The sequence below is a fragment of the Ursus arctos genome, unplaced genomic scaffold (genome assembly GCF_023065955.2).
Source record: "Ursus arctos isolate Adak ecotype North America unplaced genomic scaffold, UrsArc2.0 scaffold_16, whole genome shotgun sequence".
Taxonomy (NCBI): Eukaryota; Metazoa; Chordata; class Mammalia; order Carnivora; family Ursidae; genus Ursus; species Ursus arctos.
In genome coordinates, this window is record NW_026622830.1 from 57,960,354 (window position 1) to 57,986,339 (window position 25,986).

Below are 25,986 nucleotides of genomic sequence, written 5' to 3' on the forward strand. Positions count from 1 at the left end.
GCAGGCCCTGAAGGTGATGAGGAGGAGTCTGATGTTCTGGGGGGGGAGGGGAAAGGGAACCCGTGGGGGGAGGCTGCTAAGGGTCCTAGGCTGCTCCACGTGAGCCCCTGGGGTGGGCTAGGAGGCTGGAGCATTTTCAGTGGAGGGTCCCTGTGGACACCAGAGAGCAGGGACTCATCCCAACCCTCCCCCTCATGACACAGGGTGTCGTGCCTTTCCTTGGCACTTTCCTCACCGAGCTGGTGATGTTAGATACCGCCATGGAGGACTATCTGGAGGTGGGTGAGCCTGAGGATTGTGGGGGAGGGACCAGAATCCGGAGGTTTGGGAGCAGAACGCCCCTGTACTGAGCCCTGAGCTCTCAGGACTCGGCAAACCTCCCGTCATGACAGCCTCACGGCTACCCTGTGAGCCTGGGGGCTGTTGCCCATCTCAGGGATGAGCGAGGTGAGGCTGCAGTTAGGCCACGGCTCCCGGTGCCGAAGACTGGTGAAGCAGCAGAGCTTCCTGAAGGCAAAGCTGCGTGAGGTCTGTCTGAGTGGACCTCAGCCTCCCCCGGTGAGTTTGCCCGTGGGGGGAGAATGAAGTCAGGACCCTCCACGTCAGCAAGCACCTCAGTAGCCGCAGCAGCCCCTTCCTGCCTGAGGCTTCGGCCTCCCCTACTGTCTTCCGAGAGGGTGGTGCTGCAGGGTCCCGACCTGTAGCCAGTCCATCTGCCCCATGTCCTCCTTTCTCTGGACCCCAGAGCCTGGCCTAGATCCCAGGCCCACTATCTGTGTATGCACGGCCCCCTCATGGGTCCTGGCCATGGTGCAGCATGAGAAGGGATGGGAATCAAGTGCTCCTAAGAACCAGGGGCCTCATTCTGATGGACTTTGTCTGCATTCCAGGGGAATGAGATCAACCACCAAAAAAGAAATAAGATGAGCATATGTGGCGCTTCCCGCAGGGAAGGGTAGGGAGTGGGCCTCAGAGATGTCCCTGGGAAGAACATTGCTTGGCTCCATGCCCTCCACCTCACATTTCCTGGGATCCCTTGAGAAGAAAGCAGTGCAAGTCCCATCCCGTTAGGAGATGGGGACAGAGCATGGCATCCAGGAGGACTTCCCGGAGGAGGGGCTACTGATACTCACCTCTGAGAACAGGTGGAGACCGGATGAATCTGCAGGGAGGAGGATGGCCATGTGTGCCAGGACCTGGGATGGGTGCCCGGTCCCGGTGCTCAACCCTCACCAGACCCTGCAGCTCCCCGCCCCCCCCCCCCCCCCCAGGCTCCCTATACATCCTGTGCTTCTCTCTCTGCTCAGGAATACCAAGTCATGACGGACATCATGCTGCTCCAGGTGGCTGCCGAGAATTACACCCTAGAGCCCGAGGATCCTTTTTGGGCCTGGTTCCAGGCTATGGAGCCGCTCAGCGAGGCTGAGAGGTGAGGCCCATCAGGAGCTGGGTCGGTGAGGTTCAGGGTGGACTCTTTCTGCTGGCCACTCCTGGGATCCTCCTTCCCTGGGCAGCCTCAGGCCTTGTTGCCGGGGCGCCAGACTCCAGCTGTGGGCAAACACTGGCAGGGACTCTTGAATGGAAGCTCCTGGGCAACTCACAGGTGTCCCTCTGTCCTTAGCTACACCCTGTCCTGCCAGCTGGAGCCCCGGTCCTAGCTGGTCAGCAGCACTCAAGAAGGAGAAGAACTGGCCGCAGTCAACCTCAGGACTGAGCAAGTGTCCAGTGGCCCTGCAGGGATTCCTCAGCAGCTGCATCCTTGTGCCCATTGTCTCCACACCCCTTCCCCCCATCTATTTCCTTATGTAGGGGGCACCATTTAGTTGTTTTAAATAGTACCGTGATAGATTTGCATGTTAGGAGATTAAAGCCCTTGTTTTGTTTTAGAGCCCATGTGTGTGGTTTGGGTCTTTTACTTCCTGCAGTAATGGAAAACTTGCACAGACTCTCATATTCGTTCCTGACCTAGGAAATCCCCCAGAGTCATCAGCTACTGTACGTGGGAGGAAGGAGAAGTGCCAGCCCTTCTCCCTAGCCACTGGAGGGCACCCCCAAATCCCCCTTACTCAGAGCACGGGTCCATTTCAGTCAATGAATTTGGGCAAACAGCAGAGACAGCCCCTCAGAACTCCTGAGATTTAGAGGTTGCAGGGACTTTCCCAGGAATAGCAACAACCACTGAAAGTGGGAGTCCTTAAGACTTGTACGCCCCAGAACTCCTTCCTGCCCCAGGACTGGGGTTGCCTTTCTCCGCTCTAAGGCCAGGAAGACTGTGTCCTGCTTCTTCCGTTGAGATGCTTTTTTGGTTTTGTGTTTGGTTTTGTATTGCCCCCGTATTTGGAACTTGTCGTATTGTAGTTCAATCTCTGGAACTGCATCAGCACCTAGTGGGGAAAAACACGGAAGGAGATCAAATCCTGCGTGTGAAGGGGACAAAGCCAGAGGAAGATAATTTGCAGATGGACTCAGGACAGGCAGGACTTTCCAGCCTCAGTCTCCCCGTTGGCCGTTTACCAAGTTTGTAATCTTTCTGGGATTCTTGTCAGTGATCTCTGGATTCCCTTTCCTGCTTGTTTTGTGTGTTGGGAAAAGATGGGAGGGGTAACTTAAAGGGCACACCTGAGCCTGGTTCCATGAACATCTATGCTGACCTAGGAGCCAGGATTTCCAGCCTTCGTGCATCTCCTTATGCAGTTCTTCTGAAGCAGCAGTTCCCTCCAGGCCCCAGGCTCTGTGTCCGATCCATGGTAGCCACTGTTCCCTGGCTGGCATCTGGTGGATCAGGGATGGGTTCTCTCTTGCCAGGATAATGGGTCATATCGTTTTTTTTTTTTAAGTTTTTTAAAACTTATTGGACAGAGAGCGATAGTAAGAGATTGAACAGAAGCAGGGGAGTGTGAGAGGGAGAAGCAGGTTTCTGTTGGAGCAGGGAGTCTGATGCAGTCCTGCATTCCAGGACCCTGTGATCATGACCTGAGTCGAAGGCAGAAACTTAAAGGCAGAGCCACGATGGTGCCCCATGGCCCATATCCTTGACCAGAGAAACCCACCCTCTCCTTGGTGGTCAAGGGGACTTTTAGGTCCATGTTGTTCTGAAGTCCATGTCTCAAACATTCTCTAGTTTACACACTTAGTCTCAGTTTCCACTCTTACACCAATTTGTCCAAAATTGGGTACTCAGCTTGAGCCCCCAGACCTACTGAGTCCCCTGCACATTGAAAGTGAGGAGATGAGAAGCATCTAGCATGCACGTGGTTGCCAAAACAAAGCAGAGGTAGGAATACTTCTATCAGACAAAACAGAATGAAAAAAAAAAAAGAGTAGTAAGACACAAAGAAGGACACTGTGTCATAATCATGGAGACAATGCAACAAGAAGATAGAACAATTTTAAATATTTAGACACCCATCATAGGAGGACTCAAATACTTTTATAAAATAGTTAATAAGTGGTGCCTGGGTGCCACAGCGGTTAAGCGTCTGCCTTCGGCTCAGGGCGTGATCCCGCCGTTATGGGATCGAGCCCCACATCAGGCTCTTCCGCTATGAGCCTGCTTCTTCCTTCCCACTCCCCCTGCTTGTGTTCCCTCTCTCACTGGCTGTCTCTATCTCTGTCGAATAAATAAAATCTAAAAAAAAAAAAATAGTTAATAAAAAACAGCAGGCAACTAATTGACTGTAATGCAATACAGTAGGGGTTCTAACACCCCACTTCTATTAATGTGGACTTGATCCAAAATGAAAATCAACAAGGAAACAGTGGCTTTGGGTGATGCACTGCTTTTAACAGACGCATGCAGAGCATCCCGTCCTAAAACAGCAGAACACTCATTCCATTTGCGTGCACATGAAACGTCCTCCAGAACAGATCACTATTAGGCCACAGAACAAGTCTCCACTAATTAAAAAGATGGAAATCATAGCATGCATCTTTTCTGACCACAATGCTATGGACTAGAAATCAACCACAAGAAAACACCAGGGAAGACCATGAATACATGGAGGTCAAAGAACATTCTCCCAAACGATTAGTGATTCAAGCAGGAATTCTAAGATGAAGTAAAAATTAAATGGAAGTAAAGAACAACGATAAGACATGGGTCCCAAAACTTTGGGATACAACAAAAGTGAATCTTAGAGGACGGGTTACAGCAATACAGAAGCAAGAACAATCTCCCATCCCATCACCTGACACAAAGGGATCTAGCATAAGAACAGCAGAGAGCTCTAGAGCAGGGGATCAGCCTTGGCGCGTTGGAGCTCTTGCTGTTGGGCCCATGCATAGCTTCTGTCCTTGCTCAATTTCCCGGCAAGGATGGTGTTCTTTCCCTTCTTCCAGAAAAATTCCCATCAGGGCCACTGGAGAATCAACCCTTTATGGAATTCTAGAATGCTAGAAACTGCCAAAAAGGCCCAGGAAACAACCATGCCTTCCCCATTTGGTATACCAAGGTGCTGATTAGCTTTCTCTTTGGGGAACATTCAACAGTGGTTTTTTGAGACATCATCTTAGGCCCGGATCCCCTGAGGATCTCATGAAAATACAGATTCTGATTCAGTAACACTGGGAGGGACCTGAGACTCTGCATTTCCAACATACTCCCAGCAGATGCCGAGGCTGCTTGTCCACGGACCACACTGAGAACAAGGAGCCAGCGGGCCATTCGACAAAAGTTATCTGTTTCACCAGTGAAAACAGAATTTTCAGCAACAGTTTGGCTACAATGAGGAGGCCTTTTTATTGTCAGGAAGATAAACAGCCAGGGCAGGTCTTTGTCCACATCGGCAGGCCTCTCCTGCTCTTCTCTTCCGGGGTATATGGAGGCAGGATGGAAGGAGGTCAATAGTTTATGAGCTTCTTTAGTTCAGTGGGTTTCCTTCCTGTGCCCTCCCGTATCTCTGCGATGTGTGCAGAGCACATAGTCCTTTCAAGAGGGGTGGCCGAGGCTGAAAGGGGGTAAGGTGGGAGCCTGAGCTCCTGAGTCAGCCCTGACACGTGGGCAGAGGCAGGCGCTAGGGGCCACTCTGTGTGTGGTGCACGGGCTCACTTGGAAATCCGCTAAGTGGGGCAGATGAGCCTGAGAGGTGTGGCATAAGACACTGCTATAAACTACACTGATTTCCCAAAGGATTTTGCAAGTGCTCACAAAAGTTTGAACCTGAGCCCTGTGAGTCCTTTAGGAACAGGGAGATTATGGTCAGGCTTTGCCACAGCCTAAGGGTGAGAACAACAGGGCCTTTGTGGAGTGAGGCATTCATATTGAAGATAAAATATTAGCTGGGTGGTCCGGGATAATGAAGGCATTTATTACCCCGGCCAAGCACAGGTATGTCAGCCTGATCCTCAGACTGCCTGTGCAGAGTCTGGGTTCATGAGGTCTCCAGAGGGGTGAGGCTGGCCACGTAAAGAGTTGGGATAAAGGCACCAATGACCAAAGCGGCTCAGGAGGACGAAAGAGTTGTGACCTGGGGATACAATGGAAGGATGGAATACCATTGCCCTGAAACTGAGACCGGTTTCCAAGAGCGTCCTTATAAACTCTGAACGACAGAGAAAATGGTCTCAATCCAGCCTCACAGGGAAAACACGTACCAGAAAAACAATGGACATCTATGAAGGGTTTAGGAAGCCAGGTGTCCCAGTGACCTGAGCACAGGCCCACAGTTGGCATGTGGGAGGACAAACCACTGGGTTGGCCATGACCTGAAAGTGACCTTGGAGCAGCCCATTGCCTTTCATTTTCCTCGTCTGCTGGGGACAGAGGTTGACTCTAGGTTCCGGAGTTGGCAGGCCTACAGCAGAAGGCAGATCAAAGTACATACTTACTCCATTCCATTCTGTTTACAAAAGATAATTTGGGGGCCCCTGGGTGGCTCAGTCAGTTAAGCGTCTGCCTTCAGCTCAGATCATGATCCCAGGTGCCTGGAGTCAAGTTGCACGTCAGGCTCCCTGCTCAGCAGAGTCTGCTTTTCCCTCTCCCTCTGGCCCTGCTCGTGCTCGCGCTCTCTCTCTTAAATCAATAAATAATGAAAAAATATTTTTACAGAAAGACAATTTGGAAGCCTTGGTGGAATACCTCTCTAAGAATGCCAGTTAAGGAGTAGAATTTTCCAGAATAGGAGTACCAAATGGGCCAGGTACCACACCCCCTTATCAGCTCTAGGGGAAAATTTTTTTAAATTTTTTTATTATGTTATGTTATTCCCCATACAGTACATCATTAGTTTTTGATGTAGTGTTCCATGATTCATTGTTTGCCTATAACACCCAGTGCTCCATGCAATACGTGCCCTCCTTAATACCCAGCCCCGGCCTAGCCCAATCCCCCACTCCCTCCCCTCTGAAACCCTCAGTTTGTTTCCCAGAGTCCATAGGGGAAGACGTTTTTAAACAAACACAATTTGATGAGTTTTGACACATGTATATACCCATGATAATGAACATAGTCATCATTCTCAAAAAATTCCCTGATGCCCTTACAATCCTTCCCTTCCCCAACCGTCCCGTCACCAGGTAATCACTGGTCTACTTTCTGTCTGTCTATTTTTATGCAAGGGTGCTCTTTATTTTTTTATTTAAATCCAATTAATTAACATATAATGTATTATTTGTTTCAGAGGTAGAGGCCAGTGATTCATCAGTCTCATATAATACACAGTGCTCATTACATCACGTGCCCTCCTTAATGCCCAGCACCCGGTTACCCCATCCCCCACCACCTCCCCTCCAGCAACCCTCAGTTTGTTTCCTATGATTAAGAGCCTCTTATGGCCTGTCTCCCTCTCTCTCATCTTGTTGTATTTTTCCTCTCTTCCCCATGATCCTCTATTTTGTTTCTTTAATTCCACGTATGCATGAGATCATATGATAATTGTCTTTCTCTGATTTATTTTGCTTAGCGTAATCCCACCAGTTCCATCTACATCATTGCAAATGGCAAGATTTCATTGTTTTGATGGCTGAGTAGTATTCCATTATACATACCACGTATATACATTCCATTCCATATATACCACATCTTCTTTATCCATTCATCTGTCAATGGACATCTGGGCTCTTTCCATAGTTTGGCTGGTGTGGACATTGCTGCTATAAACATTGGGATGCAGGTGCCCCTTCGGGTCACTATATTTGTATCTTTGGGATAAATACCTAGTAGTGCAATTGCTGGGTCATAGGGAAGTTCTGTTTTTAACTTTTTGAGGAACCTTCAAATTCTTCTCCAGAATTAGGTACCAGTTTCCACTCCCGCCAACAGGGCAAGAGGGTTCCCCTTTCTCCTCATCCTTGCCAACATCTGTCATTTCCTGACTTGTTAATGAGGTGGTATCTCATTATGATTTTGATTTGTATTTCCCAAGTGATATGGAACATTTTTTCATGTGTCTGTTGTCCATTTGTATGTTTTCTTTGGAGAATGTCTATTCGTGTCTTCTGCCCATTTCTTGCTTGGATTATTTATTCTTTGGGTGTTGACTTTGATAAGTTCTTTATAGATTTTGGATATTAGCCCTTTATCTGATTAAGACATTTGCAGATATCTTCTCCCATTCCGTGGGCTGCCTCTTAGTTTTTTTGACTGTTTCCTTGGCTGTGCAGAAGCTTTTTATCTTGATGAAGTCCCACAAGTTCATTTTTTCTTTTGTTTCCCTTGCCTTTGGAGATGTGTCATGAAAAAGGTTGCTGTCCTAGAGGTTGCTGCCTATGCTCTCCTCTAGGATTCTGATGGATTCCTGTCTCACACTTAGGTCTTTCATCCATTTGGAGTTTATCTTTGTGTATGGTGTGAGAGAGTGGTCAAGTTTCATTCTTTTGCATGTAGCTGTCCAATTTTCCCAACACCATTTGTTGAAGAGAGCGTCTTTTTTCCATTGGGTATTCAGTCCTGCTTTGTGGAAGATAAATTGACCATAGAGTCGAGGGTCCACTTCTGGATTCTCTGTTCTGTTCCATTGATCTATGTGTCTGTTTTTGTGCCGGTACCATACTGTCTTGATGATTACAGATTTGTAATATAGCTTGAAGTCTGGAATCATGATGCCTCCAGCTTTGGATTTCTTTTGCAATATTACTTTTGCTATTTGGGGTCTTTTCTGGTTCCATACAAGTTTTAGGATTGTTTGCTCTGGGTCTATGGAAAATGCTGATGGTATTTTGATAGGGATTGTGTTGAATGTGTAGATTGCTTTGGGTAACATAGACATTTTAACAATATTTGTTCTTCCAATCCATGAGCATGGAATGTTTTTCCATTTCTTTGTGTCTTCCTCGATTTCTTTCATAAGGTTCTATAATTTTCAGAGTACAGACCATTTACCTCTTTGGTTCTGTTTATTCCTAGGTAATTTAATGGGTTTTTTGGGCAACTGTAAATGGGATCGATGCCTTCTCTTTCATCTGCCTCATTCTTAGTGTATCAAAATGCAACTGACTTCTGTGCACTGATTTCATATCCTGCCACTTTGCTGAATTCCTGTATGAGTCCTAGCAATTTTGGGGTGGAGTCTTTGGGACTTTCTCCATAGAGTACCTTGTTTGACTTCTTCTTTGCCAGTTTGGATGTCTTTTCTTTCTGTTGTCTGATTGCTGAGGCGAGGACTTCCAGTACTATGTGGAACAACAGCAGTGAGAGTGGACAGCCTTGTCATGTTCCTGACCTTACGGGAAAAGCTCTCAGGTTTTCACCATTGAGGATGATATTTGCCATGGGTTTTTCATATGTGGCTTTTATGATGCTGAGGCATGTTCCCTCTATCCCTACACAGCAGAGAGTTTTTATCAAGAAAAGATTTTGTATTTTCTTAAATGCTTTTCTGCATCAATTGAGAGGATCGTATGGTTCTTGACCTTTCTTTTATTAATGTGGTGTATCACATTGATTGATTTGCAGATGTTGAACCATCCTTGCAGCCCAGGAACAAATCCTAAATGGTCACGGTGAATTATCCTTTTAATGTACTGTTGGATCCTATTAGCTAGTATCTTGGTGAGAATTTTTGCATCGATGTTCATCAGGAATATTGGTCTGTAATTCTCCTTTTTGGTGGGGTCTTTGGTTTGGGGATCAATGTAGTGCTGGCCTCATAGAAAGAGTTTGGAAGTTTTCCTTCCATTTCTATTTTTTGAAACAGCTTCAGGAGAATAAGTTATTAATGCTTCTTTATATGTTTGGTTTCCGCTGGTAGGCCATCTGGTCCTGGACTCTTGTTTGTTGGGAGATTCTTAATTACTGCTTCAATTTCTTTGCTGATTATGGGTCTGTTCAGGTTTTCTAGTTCTTCCTGTTTCAGTTTTGGTAGTTTATATGTTTCTGGGAATGCATCCATTTCTTCCAGATTGCCAAGTTTGTTGGCACATAATTGCTCATAATATGTTCTTATAATTGTTTGTATTTCTTCAGTGTTGGTTGTGATCTCTCCTCTTTCGTTTGTGATTTTGAGTCCTTTCTCTTTTCTTTTGGATAAGTCTGGCTAGGGTTTATCAATCTTATTCTTTCAAAGCATGAGCTCCTAGTTTTGTTGATCTGTTCTACTGTTCTTTTGATTTCTATATCATTGATTTCTGTTCTAATCTTTGTTATTTCTCTTCTCCTGCTGGCTTTAGGCTTTATTTGCTGGGTTTTTTCCCCATCTCCTTTAGGAGTAAGGTTAGGATGTGTATTTGAGAATTTTCTTGTTTCTTGAGAAAGATTGGTATTGCTATATACTTCCCTCTTAGGACTACCTTTGCTGCATTCCAAAGGTTCTGAACTGTCGTGTTTTCATTTTCATTTGCTTCCATTTTTTTTTTTAATTCTTTAATTTTCTGCTTGGCGCCTTCATTCTTCAGTAAGATGTTCTTTAAGCTGGGGCGCCTGGGTGGCACAGCGGTTAAGCATCTGCCTTCAGCTCAGGGCGTGATCCCGGCGTTATGGGATCGAGCCCCACATCAGGCTCCTCCGCTATGAGCCTGCTTCTTCCTCTCCCACTCCCCCTGGTTGTGTTCCCTCTCTCGCTGGCTGTCTCTGTCTCTGTCGAATAAATAAATAAAATCTTAAAAAAAAAAAAAGATGTTCTTTAAGCTCCATGTATTTGTGGTCTTCCAAATTTTTTCTTATGGTTGACTTTAAGTTTTACAGCATTGTGGGGACACCTGGGTGGCACAGCTGTTAAGCGTCTGCCTTCGGCTCAGGACGTGATCCCGGCGTTATGGGATCGAGCCCCACATCAGGCTCCTCCACTATGAGCCTGCTTCTTCCTCTCCCACTCCCCCTGCTTGTGTTCCCTCTCTCGCTGGCTGTCTCTGTCTCTGTCGAATAAATAAATAAAATCTTAAAAAAAAAAAAAAAGTTTTACATTATTGTGGTCTGAAAATATGTAGGGAACCATCCCAGTCTTTTGGTACCTGTTGAGACCTGATTTGTGACCCAGTATGTGATCTATTCTGGAGAATGTTCCATGTGCACTTGAGAAGAATGTGCATTCTGCTCCTTTAGGATGAAGTGCTCTGAATATATCTCTAAAGTCCATCTGGTCCAGTGTGTCATCCAAAGCCCTTGTTTTTTGATGCAAAGAGTGAGATCTTGTTGATTGTTGATCTTCTGCTTAGATCATCTGTCCATTGCTCTTTGCAAACTGAAGGGTAAGAAATCAGAGAAAGACAAACCTTATGAGACTCTTGACTCTGGGAAACAACCTGAGGGTTGCGGAAGGGGAGTTGGATGGGCGGATGGGGTAACTGGGTGATGGGCATTAAGGAGGGCACGTGATGTAATGAGCACTGGGTATTATATGCAACTGATGAATCACTAAACTTCACCTCTGAAACATATACTATACATTAATTTTTTTTTAAAAAAAGCAGGTAGATAGAGCAATGGAACAGAAGAGAGAGCCCCCAAATAAATTCACACATACATGGATAAATGATCTTTGATGAGGGTGCCAAGAGTACACAATGAGGAAAGGATAGTCTCTTTAACAATCAACAGAATGAAAAGGCAGTCTATAGAATGGGAGAATCCAATTGCAAACCTTGTATCAGAAAAGAGACTAGGGGCCCTGGGTGGCTCAGCTGATTAAGCATCCAAGTCTTGATTTCAGCTTAGGGCATGATCTCAGGGTTATGAGTTCAAGCCCTGCTTTGGGCTCCATACTCATTTTGGATTCTGCTTGAGATTCTCTACCTTGTCCTCTGCCCCACCTACTACTTGCTCACTCTCTCTCTAAAAAATAAAATCTTTAAAAAATAAAAAAGAGGCTAATATCCAAAATATATAAGAAACTGCTACTAATCATTAAAATAAAAGTGTTTAATCCAGGGGCGCCTGAATAACTCAGTTGGTTAAGCATCTGCTTTCTGCTCAGGTGATGATCCCGGAGTCTTGGAATCAAGTCCCACATCAGGCTCCCTGCTCAGCAGAGTCTGCTTCTCCCTCTGACCCTCCCTCCTCTTGTGCTTTCTCTCGCTCTCTCAAAATAAATGAATCTTTTAAGAAAGTGTTTCACCCAACATAAAAATGGGCTAAATATTTCAATAGACATTTTTCCAATGAAGAAATACAAATGGCTGACAGACATATGAAAAGTAGCTCAGCATCATTAATCATCAGAGAAATCCAAATCAAAGGACAATATCATGTCACCTGTTAGGATGGTTTATATATATGTTGGTAAGAAAATGGAAATTTGAACATTCATATACTGTTAGTGAGAATGTAAAATGGTACAGCCATTATGGAAAACAGTACTGAGTTTCCTCAGATAATTGCAAATAGAACCACCATATGATCCAGTAATCACATATCTAGGGATACATCCAAAGGAAATGAAATCAGTAGATGACCCTAGTATTTGTTATGATAGTCACCAACTCCTGTGTCGTGTTGAATTCAGAGGAAATAATTTTATCTTCCATCACTATTATGTTAACTATAAACTGTAAGTGTCCTTCATCAAGTTGACAAAGTCTTTCTTAATTCTTATTTTGCTGAGAGTTTTTAAAATCTTGAATGTATGTTGAATTGTCCTAAGTGCTTTTTCTGTATCTGCTGAAATGATCAAGATTCTTCTTCTTCAGTCCATTGACTTGGGAATTACTGTATCAGTTTCCCATTGCTGTAACCAATTACCACAAATGTATTGCCTTCAAACCTCATAAATATAGTGTCTTACACTTCTGCAGGTTAGAGTCTCATATGGGCCTCACTGGACTAAAATAAATACGTCTGTAGGGTGTTCCTTTTTGGAGGCGCTGGGAGAGAATCTGGTTCCTGGCTTTTTCTAGCTTCTAGAGGTTGTCTACACTCCCTGCTTAGTTGCCCCTTCCACCTCTAATGCCAGCAATAGCTGACTGACTGCCCCACATCCTAGTGGACTCTTCTGCTGCACTTCCACTTTTAATGACCTTGTGACCACTTGGATAATCCAGGATCATCTCCTGATTTTAATGTGAGCTGATTGGCAACCTAATTCCATCTGCAACTTTAATTCCCCTTCCCCATGTAAGGCAACATGCGGGCAGATTCCAAGGATTAGAACATGGACATTTGTGGGGGGCATCATTCTGCTAGAGATGGTACCCAGGGCTGAGTGTCAAGGAGCAGGGACATATATGAATGCAGGAGCCCATCTCCCCATGGTGCCTAGGGAGAGAATAAGAGGGACTTAGGGTTGCCCCTTTCTGGAATCTCAGGGAGCAGAGCTCTTGAGCATCTATACACGACCTGTGCCCCTCTCATTGTGCTCCTCACTTTCTGCACAGATGAAAGCTGAACTTTTCTGGGTGGAAGATTTGTGGGGGGCCCCTCATTCAGCTCTGGTCCACTCCCTCATTCACCCAACTCACTGTTCTACTTGTCCCTCCCCCATGCCAGGGTCTGTGGTCCAGGTGGGGTTGACTCAGCCACCCTCAGTGTCCAAGGGCCAAGGAGAGATGGCCACCAACACGTGCACTAGGGGAGCAGCTCAGCTTCAGCAACACCTGGGCTTTGTTGCCAAACTCCTGACCCCCAGATTTGCAATTGCCTCTCAGAAGAGCTTCCTGGGCTCCAGGTCAGGCAGCCAGGCTTCTTGATCTCTGGGCTTCAGCCTGGAAAAGAGGCTGATTATTACTGCTTAGTGTGGGACAGCAGCTTGATGCCTACATTGTCCTCAAGGCCCACAGGGAAGTGAGATAAAAACCTGTTGGCTGTCTGTACCTTCTCACTGTCCAGAGTTATTGCTGTCATTTTGTGGGCAAGTGGCTGCTGCTGAGTTCTGGAGTAGTGTAATGGGGGCCGTCCTTTCTCCTCTGGTTCTCTGATACTGTGTGGTTGATGCACCCCCATTTCTAAGATCCTGGGTATGGTTTGCTGACCCAGCTGTCCACAATTTCTGGAGCTTTTGGTCAGATCACTCAGTCCTGCACTGGAAGTATTGGTGTGGATTATTATGTTAGTGACTGGAACCAGCTTTGCTCTGGGAAAAAAATGCAGAGTCCCTCTTCTTCCCTTGAAAGTTCTGCTTCCCTCCAATTTTCTGATACCATATGTGTACACCCAAACAACAGACCCAATCAACCCTTGGGTCCAGTATCAGGCAGAGGTTAACTGGCGTGTGCCAAAGAGGGCTGGGTGGTCCCTCCCATTCCTCAGAGTGGAGCACCCACAAGATGTGCTTAGCGCTCTCTCCCTCTCCTTGAGGCCTTCCCTATTTTGTCCCCCAATCAGGAATGATGGAGAGAGAGCAACACAGGATGAGGTGAAGGGGATCCCCCTGACTGCCACAGTGGAAAGTGGGTTGGTCTTGGCTGATCTGTCATGGTCTTTGGTCCTTCTGCTGTTCTTTTTTTTTTTTTTTTTTTTTAAGATTTTATTTATTTATTTGACAGAGAGATAGGCAGTGAGAGAGGGAACACAAGCAGGGGGAGTGGGAGAGGAAGAAGCAGGCTCCCAGCAGAGGAGCCCAATGTGGGACTCGATCCCGGAACGCCGGGATCACGCCCTGAGCCGAAGGCAGACGCTTAACGACTGCGCTACCCAGGGGCCCCTTCTGCTGTTCTGAATCTGGAACAAGTTCTCTCTGAGGTTGGGTTCCCTCTGGATCCCCCTCTACAGTGATCTACAATGGAGGAAGAAGCTGTGGAGGTCACGTCACTGAGTACAAGGCTGTGGAAGAGGCTGCAGTCTTAAGAGGAGGCTCCTGGGCAGTGAAGAGACCCCACTCTGGGAGGAGGGGATAGTGGACAGGTGGATGGGCATGCAACTCTCTCTCCAAGGTCCCCTTCTGTATGTACATCTGGCCCTAACACAGCAGGAGGAGTTGTGGGCCTGCCTTGCCACAAACCCCTGGGGTACATCAGCTGTGGGAGGCCATCAAGGGGAGGGGAAGGATCTGCATGACTTCCCTGTCCTCCCTTTGAGTGGGGCCAGTAGGTAAAATCAACTTTGGGCCCCGCGGGAAGCAGAACTCGAAGGGTCTTTCCATCACAGCCTCGTCCTCTTTCCTCCCCACTCCTCTCACTCTCTGCTCAGGTGATTTGTTGACAGTGGATCAGGGGAGGCCCTGCCACTTCCTTCTTATAGACATCATATGACCTCAGACTCACCATCCCTGTGTCTCTTTCCATTTCAGGGCCCTGGGCACAGTCTACACCGTCTCGGGAATCTCAGTGTCGGGGTCTCCTGGACAGAGAGGTGCTGTGTCTCGCACTGGGCTCGCAGTGCGTCATTGGACTTTGGCACAGGATGAATGCTGTCCTCAAAACTGTGACCCTCTGAAGCCCCCGCACTTAGCTTCCTCTGGTATTCTGGTGATGCATGCTGCTTCAGTTAGTTGTGAAAAGTCCTATTCAACGGAAAACTGAGTATATTTAGAATGATGTGTTCATTGAATAGATCGATGTAAGAAGTGACCTCTAAGGATTCATGTGTGAGTTCTTTTCTCTAGGAAATTGTCTTGATGACTCATCCCATGTCTTCCGTGACTATAGGATTAACCATGCTTTTTTGCCTCAATTTGGACAAGTCATTTAACTCCTTTGCAGGTAGGCTGCATGCAGAGGTGACCAAACTTATTTTACAAGTTTGGACTAAATGAACAAATGCATTGACTGCTTAGGACATGTGGAAGACCCCTGAGGGTGGGTCTTTGGAAAAACCCTGAGAGACCGTGGTCAACCTGGCCGGGAGGGCAGTGACACCGCAGTGCTACTATGTATCCTACATCCTCTAGACTCCAGGAGAGACATCCAGCTGTAGCCACCCATGTTTTAAGAAAAAGTGGCAGGGAAAAAGACAAAATGTCAGACACAAAAGAAAGAACTGAGAAAATAATGCCCATAACATAGGATGACTGGGGTTGACTGTGACAATGGAGAGAGACAGCTGTGACAAGACAAGGATCTCAGAGCTGCAGAGAGGCGCATGCCTCTCTGAGTGATCATGATTTGCTCAGAGGACATGACCCAGTAATGTGAGACTAGGCTGTCAGTAGGCCACCAACCAACATTTAGTGAAGGGTAGCATGACAGATACATCCCAAGATCTTACATGAATACAACTTTTCTCTCTCCTCACAAATGCCCCCTTGAGGAATGACTGTTAGTCCTGTTTTCGACATGAGGAGACGTCTCCTAGAAATGTTTTTTGATCCTGCTGTGTGTCATGTGGTGTGAATGGCAGAGCGAGGCATGGTGCAGACCATGCAGATTCAGATCCTGCACCCTCCCCACTGCAACGTGTTGTCCTCACTGCACTGTCTCTGGAGAATCTCTGTCCCGTTCACCAGGTGCAAGGAGGTAAGTGCAGGATTACTGGTAAGAACTTCACATTCTCTCCCTCCATGGATCCTAATTATTCTTGGGAAGATATACATAAAATAACCACACAATAAAAAGTTCAACTAATAGGAGATCCCTGAAAAAGATGACCTGGGCACAGCTCTAGTCAGGGAGATTTTGGGAGGTTCTCTGGAAGAGGGGCTGACTGAACCCCTATCTGAGGAATGCATTCAGGGTAACTTGGGGTGCAGCCTGGGTAGTGGCTGGAGTGGGCAGTGGAGGAGGAGGTGATGCCTGCAGAAAGAACATCGTATGGATGGAATCAGGAGGCGATGAGGAAAGTTTGAGGACGAGGCGATGGGAGGTCAATGTGACTGGAGCTGTTTCGCAGTCAACAGACAACTCGTAACCAACCAAGCAAACCGCATGCTGCCTAGACACAGCTCAGTGCGGTCAACTCAAAGCCACAGTAATGCTGTCGTGAGGCTCAGACTTCCACTGTGACATGAGGCCCAGCGAGAAGCCGAGTCCTTCCCAACCCGTCTGCTGCACACACGTCAGTGTGATGTACGTGTCTGGAGTGGTCTCCAGGCAAACAGGATGATGAAAATCAGCTACTTCCTCTTGACTGCTCTAGCGAGGCCTTGGGCAATTTGGAGCAATTTTACATGTATTTTTTTAATTTTTTTTTAAAGATTTTATTTATTTGACAGAGAGAGAGACAGCGAGAGAGGGAACACAAGCAGGAGGAGTGGGAGAGGAAGAAGCAGGCCTCCCGCCAAGCAGGGAGCCCGATGCGGGGCTCGATCCCAGGCCCCTGGGATAATGACCTGAGCCGAAGGCAGACGCTTAACGACTGAGCCCCCCCGGTGCCTGTACATATATTTTAAAGATACAGTGTGGATTTAGAATGATAGGCAGTTTTACACCATATCTTGGAATCTCTGTATATCTTCATGTTTTCTTTCTATATAGTACAAGCCTTATCAAGATAAGTAAAATATACATGACCAAAGATAATTGATTTTATTCCCAAATAACTTTCTCTATGACTGTGAAGATGAATTAAGTAAATTTACAAGTTCAAGAAATCATACATATATTAAATATCCAAACTCTACCATTACAAAATTGTGCATATGATAAGCTTTAGTTTTTTTTAAGTTGGAGGAAGAATATAACAACAAAGCCCTGTTTAATGACCTAAATTCAACCTGAGGATCTGGTTGGTCACTATTATCCAGAGGTGCCACGTCATATTATTCAGTATACGATTTTAAGAAAATTCTTTTATTTTTTTAAAATGTAATTCCTTTTAAAGTGACACTCTATTTTGAAGTTGAGTTTCATGTCTGTGACCTAACAGTGTGCACACAACTGCATGAGGAGTCTCTCTGAGACACAGTTTACGTTGAACTGTGATTCCTGCAAACACCTGAGGATAATCAGTCATGGACTGTGGCTTGAGTATGAGTATGATGTGGTGAGTGACTTTAGTGCAAATGGCAGCTTAAAGATCTCCAAAAATTCTCTCCTCAAAAAAAAATCAATGAGGAAACTGGCAAAAATTGCCACCAACATCTTAAGAACTCTGGAAATAAACTCAAACTTGCAGCAGTAGAGGGAATGTTGATACTGGTGGAAGAGGGAGGAAAAAAAACAGGTGAGTCTCAGTCAGAACCATGAGTTTTGTGCTGTTTTAACATGGCCTAGTCCCATCCCCTGCCCTGTGGCTGCAGAGTAGTTCAGAAAACTAAAGCCCATGTTCACAGTGAAAGACAGCAATGCGGCAGCCACTGGAGAGAACAGAATGGGTCCGGAGCTCCCTCAAAACCTCATTTCTAGAGAATTACCACTAATGGGTCTGAGGGATGTCTGCAAGACCCTACTTGTTTGACTGTTTGTGTTTAATCTCACTTGGAGCTTGCCCAGAACAAAAAGCCTTTTCCCAGCATAATTGTCAAAAAAGAAATTATAGGCAGTTGCTTAACTTGTGGTTGGTTGGTTAAAGTGATAGATATTAGTTGGAGCAAACAATAGAGTAATAGAAAGCTTACAAGGACCACCAAAAAATGAGATTTCCATGAGGGGATCTGAAAAGTTCTGACTTATTCTTACGAATCTAGAACACTGTAAGCATACCCAGGAGAGACCCTAGAAGGCCCTTAGCTCTCCCCCTGCCTGACCTGGATGTTCTGCACAAGCAACAATGAAGGTTTTCAGCTACCAGCTGAATTTTGAAGATACGATTCAACATGCTCACGAAGCCCTTCGACAAAGACTGAATGACTTAGTTCTAGGCTGTTCGTGAGATCTCTCTCCGGCCAATAGCTGACCGCCATAGAGCTGAGCAGGGACTACAGTGGTCACACGTGACAAAGAATACAGACTTTGGAGAATTAGTTCATTAAAGTCACTAATGAGAAAGCAATGACAAAAAATAGCAAAGCCAACAAATCCTAGGGAAGAGTGAGAATCCGATTTCTAGAGTTGTCATATGATATTATTTTAAATAACCAATTTACAGTCCCCCTCCCCAGTAACAAGATACCTGCAGGGAAACCAGAAGTCTGACTGTGCAGAAAAAAGTTGGCATACCAGGGCCAAGTGTGCTTTCCTATGACAGGCCTGCTTGTCAGACTGACCCTGTCTGAAGTCTGGGAACTTGGAATCAAGAGGGTCCCCACCATTCTCTGGTAAGTGTGGCTTGCTGTGCCTAGACTGTTGGTGCAAACCCTGTGGTTTATGCAGCACATATCTTTGCTGATAGAACTCTGAAATTCAGGTATGTGCGAGGCAGAGGGTGCCTAAATGACCAGTTCCCACTAAAAACCTCTGAGTACAAAGTCTCTAATGAGCTTTCCTGGAAGATGTTTCACACTTTATTGCTGGAGGAATGAAGTGTACCTTTGTGATGCCACTGGAGCAGTTCTCTTGAAAGCTTGTGGCTGGTTTTCTCTGAACCTCCCATGCACCTTTCCCTTTGCTTATTTTGCTTAGTGTGCTTTCACTGTAATAAATCACAACTATCAGGATGGCTATATACTGAGTTCAGTTAGTCTTTCTAGAGGGACGGATGTTGGAGGTGCTCTTGGGCTGTCCCCCACACATAAGCTGATATACAAGGAGAAAAAAGCAATGAATACACACTGTCCCTAAGCAAAGTCCAGACACTGGACTTACGAGACAGATACTTTGTATCAGCTCTTTTAAGTATATGTAAAGAATTAAGGGAAATGATATTTAAAGAACTAAAACATAGTATGAGACTTATATCTCTCCAAGTAGAGAATAACAATAAAAAAGATGTGAATTATAAAAGAGAAACAGATATTCTGGAGTTGAAAAGTATAGTAACAACTGAAAATGTCACTAAAGGGGCTTGTATTCACTTCCTAGGACCGCTGTAAGAAATTACTACACTCTACATGGGCTAAAACAATAGAAATTTACTCTTTCACACGTCTGAAGGCTGGAAATCTGAAGTCAAGCTATAACTTAGGCTCTGTTTCCTATTGAAAGAGCTAGAGAACTATCTTTCCTTGCCCCTTGCTATCTTTTGGTAGTTTCTGGAAATTCATGGCTTTCCTTGGATTGCATCTGCATCACTCTAAACCCTGCCTCTGTCATCACATGGTGGCTTTCTCCCCTCTGTGTCTGTGTGTCCAAACCTCCCTGCTCTTATAAGGACAGCAGCCATTCAATCAGGGCACACTCTAATCCAGTGTAACCTTATCTTGATTATATCTGCAAAGACCTTATTTCCAAATAAGGATACTTTCACAGGTACTGTGGGGTACAACTTTAATGTATAATTTGGGGAGACACAAAGCCACAACAAAGCTGAACAACAGATTTGAGCAGGAAAAAGACAAAAATTTGAAGATAGATTAATAGAGATCCAGTCTGATGAACAGTGAGTTAAAAAATATGGATGGGAGAAAAAAATAGCAGAGCCTCGCGGACCTGTATAATACAATAAGCATGCCAACATATGCACAAAGAAAAGTCCCCAGAAAAATAAAAGACAGGGAATGAAATATAAAATAAGTAAAAGATAAAATAAATAAAAGAGAGGGACAGTGAAGATATGTGAAGTAACAATAGCCAAAATCTCACCAAATTTCATGAGAAACATTAATAAAAATATTCAAGAAGTTCAAAAAAGTCCAAGCAGGATAAACCCACCTCATAATAAAATTGTTCAAGGCCAAAGACAAAGAGAAAATCATGAAAGCAACTAATCATTCACAAAGGCTCCTCAATTTTATGGCTAATTTTCATCAGAAACCAGAGGCCAGAAGGCAGTGGGATGACATGAAAAGTGCCAAAAGACAGAAACTGTCAGCCAAGAGCTCTGCATCTAGCAGATGTCTTTCAGTAATAAAGGAGACATTGAGACATTCCCAGATAGCATTTGAGAGAACCCACTGCTTTCACAAGGCCTACAAAGAAATACTAAGGGCCCTTCAAGCTGAAATGAAAAGACAACAGAGTAACTTAAATCTACATGAAGAAATAAAGAGTTGCATAGGTTAATATACAAGAAAGTGTAAATATATAAGTATGTATATGTTGGCTAATGAATTTAAATAAAAAATATAAAAGTATGTAAGATGTGTATAATTGTAAACAATGTATTATTTTCTCCTGATTTAAAAGGCACCACCTGAAGTCAATATTATAAACATGCTGACGAGCACACAGTGTATAAAGATATAATTTGTATGACCATGGCAATAAGGGGAGGGTGTGCATTGAATCTACATGAAGGTAGTTTCTATATGCCATGGAAATTAATCTGGTATTAATCCAATTAGAATGTTATAATTTAAGGTGTTAATTATAATCTGAGGGAAGCTACTAAGAACATAACCCAGAATATATAGCAAAAGAAGCACCATGGAAATGTATTCGGTACGCTAGAACATAACATAAAAAACCGGTAATGGAGGACTATTAGAAAAGAGATGACATATACAGCCAAAAAACCAAACCAAAACAAAAAACAGATACCAATGCTAGCTGATTAGTAATGAAATATTCATGGATTATATACTCCAATTCAGAGGCAGATATTGGCAGAATGGATTTAAAAAAACCCTATAATCTCTATTTGCTGCCTATGAGGGAGTCACGCTTTAAGTCTAAGACAGAGAGGTTGAAAATAAAAGGAAAATAAATGCTAAGCAAGTAGTAACCAAAAGAGAACGAGACTGGCTTTGATAATATAAGACAAACTTTTATGACATTTTTCTTCTAGAAAAAAAAAGGACATTTTATAATGACAAAAGGGCCCATCCTTCGAGATTATGAACGTTTTACAAGAGAACTCCAAAATATATAAAACAAACTGACAAAAATGAAGAGAAACAGACCCCTCAAGACCCCTCAACAATTGGAGGCTTCAATATTCAACTTCCAATAGTGAAAAGTCATTTCTTGTGATGCTCACAGGGTGGGAGGAGTAGGGGCTGAGATCCATATTTCATGGTGCAGGTACTGAAATTTAGAGATTAAGTGACTTTCTCAGAGTTGCAGCTCAACTGCAACTGAATGATGGTTCTGAGTCAGGGGATACAGACGGTTCCCTGGAGATAGAGATCCCTGATCACCTGAATACGAGATCAGGTCCTGGACACCTGAATTGAGCCCTTTCCTCACTCCCTTGCTCATATCCTCTTGCCCCAAGGTTTCTGCAGGCAGACACCTGGTATGTCAAGGAGGTGCCTGCACCAAGAGGATGGCTCAAATCCTGACCCAACTCCTGGCTCTGTGTTTCAATCCCTGACTCAAAATACATTGTCTTTCCTCCAAATGAAGAACAACCCCTGATGGAGTGGGGGGATCTGAGCATGTCTCCATCTCCCCTCACTTGCCCCCAGCACTTGATTCTATCTGCTGCCTTTCAGTGAGACTCCCTGGTGGTCAGGTGATCACCCTGAATGACCAGTAGTCTGCTTGCCTCCCAACTGGCTCAGAACCCAGGACATTCTAAACCAACTGCCCACGTGACAGTTGCCCAAAGAACTAGCTTCGTCTTCAACTGACCAAACTTGGATGATGAGCAGTTCATTAACTAGGAGAGGGGTCTGCCAGGCTGGACTTTTGTGGCTTAGTGGATGAAATCTACACACCTCCAGTGTCTCCCTGACTATCTGACCCACCCTCAGAGCAGCCACTACGGAAGGCATGGCTGAGAGCAGGAAGTAGCCACACTGGCCCTTGAGTATGCACCTTCCCTGCTCACTCCTTCCTTTCCAACATCCAGTGTCTTTTGTACAAACTACAGTCCTTCTTCTTGAATCTAATTACTGATTTTACTCCCATGCCACCTTCAATGGAGTAGTTAGTGGGGGTGATATTTGTGGCCCTACCATGTTGTTTGGTCAGATGCCCATTTCAATGTGGCTGAACCACTGTGGGCACAGCCAGCAGAACAGTGGACAGCCAGCAGATCTTCTTAAACACAAATAGTTATATTGTGAATCCCGTGTTTGAATCCCTTATGATTTTTCTTTTTATAACCTGAGCCACAATCCTAGAAAACATACTGAAAATAGAACTGTTGATATGCAGCTGAGAGAAGACCCTGGGAGCACATTCATTCATTCCTATGCTGCACTTCTGTTCTATGAGCAAAGAGGGGTATTATGATCTGTGATGGGGCTGTGATTTCATGAGGATGAGACAATGTAGAAAGGCAGCACAGCACAGGGACGGAGAGAGAGAGAGAGCATGAGAGCTGGTGTCTGGTGGCTGGTATCAACTCATGCTAGAAGACACATGTACCTGGGAAAGTTACTTAACCCCTTTGTCCCTGGTTCCCTGTTCTGCAGCATGAGGCCTATTTACTAGTATTCCCTTACGAAGCTTAATATAAGACAGTCCAGACATCACCTGGAGAAAATGACCGGTGCTGCGTAAGTGCTGTGTAAGTGTTCCAGCATTAACTGTCTGCAAGAATAAGCAAGGAATACAGGAGTGGCTGCCTCCGGAGAGGAAACTCGAACGGATACAGGGCAGGGGAGGGTGCAAGGTGACATTTCAGCCCTCACATGGGCATGATGCTTTACAGCTCATGGAGAGTATCTGTCATCATTTCCTGTCATCCCCCATCATCCTCATGGGTTATGCAGGGTAGGTGCTGTGACCCCTGTTTTGTGATTCATGGCTCTAAATTGTAGAGATTTTAAATGACGCCTGGAGTCACAAGGCTGATGACAGATCTGAGATAGGAAAGTAGTTGTTTCCTTGGGGACAGAGATCCCTGAACAACCCCCACCGCCTTCCCTGAGTCCTCCAGATCATGTGCTGGACTTCTGAACCAAGGGCTACCCTCCCTCCATTCCCCAAATTTTCCTGCCCCAAAGTTGCTGCCAGGACATAGAAGGTGCTGGAGCCAAGAGAAGGGCACATGCCTCCACCCAAACATTTCAATCTCTGACCCAAAAGCTATGATATTTTCCTGAAAGGAAGTCCCTTTAACAGGTCAGGGGGAAAATCCCTCCTCCTCCCACATCATCACACATCAGCTGCCTCAAGGCAGACCGACGGTGTGACCAGTGCTCTGCTTGACTCCTATGTGGCCCAGAGCCCAGGATTTTCCAAGCCAACTTGCACATATAACTCCTCTCTAATGAATCAGCTTGGCCTTCAAGAACCAACCCTGGATGAACCACTAGCTAATGAGGAAAGTGACCTGATGGACTGGTGCTTTGCTGGTTTAATAGATGAAGCTGACATGTCCTCCACTGTCTTCTGACCACTGATCTGAGCAATAGCCTGAGCAGGCAGAGCCTACACTCTGAGTGTGCACTTCCCGCTCCCCAAACTCTGAAGTCTCTGTAGACTCCTCACCCTTCTCTAGACCTTGCAGTTGCAGGGAGAGAGTTTCTTCCCTCTGCCACCAAATGTTCATTCCACCAACCCAATGGCATTGTCCCTTCTCACCACTGTCCCAGGCAGCACCCAAACACCCAGTAATCCTGTTCACATCAACCAATGGAAATCACTCCATGAAATCCCAGTTTCATTCCTTTATAAAAACTCTGTGGATTTATAGACCGCTGATGTTTGGTTTTGGATCTTGACATCTACATTCAGAAGAGTTAACCTGTGATTTCCCTTTACTGTGATGTCTATTGCTAGGTGGCATCCAAATTCTCCTGATCTGATGAAAGCAGTGTAGGTGTGTTCCCTCTGCATATGTTCTCTGGAAGAGGATGTCGGAGAGTGGCATCACTTCTAAAACACTTTGTAGAAATCAGAGGAAACGATCTGTGCCTGAGTTTGTTTTGTAGAAAAAAATAGTTTTACGTTTGTTTTTTAATTGATGTTTACTTTACATATTGTAAAGTCCCCGAATCTTAAATGTCTAGCTTTATGGTTTCCTGTAATATAAATGCATCTGTTGCCAACACCAATGTGACACACAGAGCATCTCCAGGACCCTGGCAGCCTCCTATAGAAGGACTTAAGAATAATATCTAACTTATTAGGTTACATGAATAAAATCATCTACTCCATGTATAGTCTAGGCACGACGATTACACATAATTAGCTCAGAAAGAGTGTGGCAGCGTCCTTGGAAGGTAGTTATGTTGCCTGTATGTACTATTACCACCACCCTGTCTCCGCTTTTGTGGCCGCATGCATCAGCGGTCACCCCAGTGTTTGGTTGGTTTTCCTGCGGTGCCAACAAGGAAGTTAGGGAAGCAACGGAGAACATGTGCACTCGTTTGCTTTACCATTTTCATCCCAAGCGCCCTGCACTCACATTTCCTCTTCCTGTTCTTCTTTGCCCCAATTTGCTTTGTCTTTTCCTTCTTTTGAGTCCATTACAAAAAAATTTGTTCACAGCTGAAAGGAAGACAAGAATCAGGCATAACCAGAGCCACCCAGGGCAGGTAACCATTAAGTGGAGGATGCTGAGAGCAGATCCAGAATTCCCGGGGCCCCTCCAGCAGGGACCCTTCCGACTCCCAGCCCAGCTCCTGGCTGGGGCCATTCAGGGCTGCGCAGCAGGAGTCCGTGGTACAGACCCAGCGTAAGGGGCCAGAGCAACACTAAGAATGTGAATGAGGTAGGCTGCAGGAGGTTTTATAGACATTGATCCAAGGACCTTAAGTGCCTGTATGAGACCACATACTACAGGATGAGAATTATAAAGAGGGAATGGGGGAAGAGCTACAAAGAGGAGCTTATAGATAGCAAAAACAAAGTGAAAAGAGATGAAAGAGGAAATAAATTGCATGCACAGTTTTGCTCCCTGCATGTAATCCTGTGCATGGATAATTGTAGGAGTGGGGAGGAGGAAGCCTTGGGAAAGGACGGGGACAGTCAGGGTTGGGGTGAGAACTTGGACCCACTGCTCCTGGCAGGATAAAGGCCGACCTGGGGATGACTCTGTCTTCACCTCTGCAATGAGGGAATGGGTCTCTGTGATCTGCAACATATTTTTTCCAGCCTTCAAATTTCATAACTGTGACCATGAATGAACTCCTGTGTCATCTTGTCCTTACAAGAAGGCAGTCACTATCCGCATGCATTTCTGTGTGTGATGTTGCCTTCCTCAGTACTCATGACTCAGTACTCCCCTTCCACTTCTCTCCACTATTTAGTGTTCATCGTCCTTCTCCGTGTCAGCCTCTACCAGCCATGTTATTTTAAAATATGGGGACACCGGAGGAATGATCATGGGTACACTGCCACCCTCCCTCATCAATCAATTGATCAATTAACCAATCCATCCAAACCCAGGGGGCACCTGTAATGGGACTGGGGTTTTGTTGGGCCCTATGGGAGAGAATGGCAATGAGTTCCACATACTACCTGTCCTGGGCCTGGGGTAATTGCAGTTACTTGAAGATCGTTCTCAAAAAATCCCATAGGTTTCCTAGCCCCCTAGAGAGCATGAACATGAAATCAGAAGTAAGCTAACTTGTCTAAATTCCCTTAGTCTATAAGCGGGGCAACAGGGGCTCTACAGCTGATGCGATCACATAAACACACACTACCTGCCAGAGTTTGCCCTGAACCTTGGAAGGACTTGGGAGGGTGGGCTTTGGGCAGGCCTGGGGTAGGCATGACCAAGGTGTGGGGGGCAGGGCCAATGTGTGGCTGAGGCAGTGGGTTCTGAGAGGAGCACTGACTCCCTGCCCTGCTGCCCAGAGAGAGGTCGTGTCCTGTGGTCAATGCCAGGTGACCAGGTCAGCAGGGCTGTAAAAGCTGGTGTGTGAAATGGGC

The 25,986-nt window shown here is 45.4% G+C and overlaps 1 long non-coding RNA gene across 3 annotated transcripts in view; it reads right to left on the minus strand.

Moving 5' to 3' along the window:
* Nucleotides 1-2,525: 2,525 nt before the first annotated feature.
* Nucleotides 2,526-25,986, minus strand: part of LOC113249103 (uncharacterized) — a 42,898-nt gene continuing 19,437 nt past the window's right edge. Inside the window, exons 8-9 of one of the 3 annotated variants that reach the window (XR_008959627.1) lie at nucleotides 10,384-24,600; nucleotides 2,526-5,792 (exon numbers count right to left, since the gene is read on the minus strand). This is a non-coding gene — a long non-coding RNA (uncharacterized LOC113249103). The other 2 variants (XR_008959628.1, XR_008959626.1) reach the window with 2 other exon arrangements.